This window comes from Chaetura pelagica, unplaced genomic scaffold (assembly GCF_000747805.2).
Source record: "Chaetura pelagica isolate M959 unplaced genomic scaffold, ChaPel_1.0 scaffold49, whole genome shotgun sequence".
Lineage (NCBI taxonomy): Eukaryota > Metazoa > Chordata > Aves > Apodiformes > Apodidae > Chaetura > Chaetura pelagica.
Genome location: NW_009970715.1, coordinates 190480 through 191631, shown reverse-complemented (window position 1 = coordinate 191631; position 1152 = coordinate 190480).

Here is a 1152-nt window from a genome sequence, read left to right as displayed (position 1 = left end):
TGTAGATGTCTGGGGTACACACAAAGAGTAATGCTTTTGGGCAAGGGCTCTCCAAGAGCTCTTAGATGTTTTGGACTTAGCCAGTAGACCTTTTGGATGGTCAGGAGAAGTGCTGAAAGGCTGGTGGGAGTTGTGTTGTGTTTTTTTTTTGTTCTCATGCTGCTTCTTATGCTTAAAGATGGAGACTAATTTTATTATTTTTTTAACACCAAATAAGGTTCATAATATGTATGGACAAGCCCTGTCTGCTCAAACTTTGTTCACCAGCTGATCCCAAAGCTGCTCTCTGGAATAGACTCTTCAGGCACTGGTGACATGAACTGAGGCTTGCTAGAAGCTACAGGAACAGCCATTTTAGGGCAACCACAGCAGTTAGCTCCAAAAGTGTTTTCACAGTTGGAAACTCCTGCATCTCTGGAGCCTATACACTATGTTCTTGGCTTGTCTCATCTGAACTGGATGATCTGGTTTGGCATCCTCTGAGCAGTTCTCATGAGTGTGCTGGGTGGTGCTTGAGAGGACTGTCAGATAACTGTTGTATCTCTCTGCTTCCCACTCTGGAGTGACCGTTGGCACTACCTGTGGGCATTCTCTGGGATCTGGATTGTGATCAGGGGAGATGGGGAATATGCTTCTTCCTTCCTTCTGTTGCTGGTCACGGGAGGATTTTCCTTTGTTTGAGGATCCCCATAATGATTTTTTTGTTGTTCCTCTGTCCCATCTCTTTTGCACTGTGTATTGCTGGATCACTTCATCTTAGGATGTTTTGACTCTTGTGTCTGAACCAACACTGTTAGAGCTGACCAGGAACATGATCCACTTGGTTTTCTGGGTAGGAATAAGAGGTCTCAGCCTTGTAGAGCTTCAGATCAGGGAGGTGAAGTAAGAGCAACCTGATAGTCCCCAGTAGCCTATGGGGAGGCCTGGACTGGACCGGGGTTTTGTTCCCAGGCTGATAGGTTATCCCAAGGTCCTTCCTAATCATAGGGGCAAGGATTTTCAGAGCCTGATATTTCACTTTACCATTCTATATTGGGGTGTCACATGCTTGTTAGGAGCAAAGTTAGGGCTGAGATGGAGAATGACATCAGCATGCACGGGGTGCATAAATGGAGGACTCCAGCTGTACCAGCAAGCTGTTCTTCTGTGTCC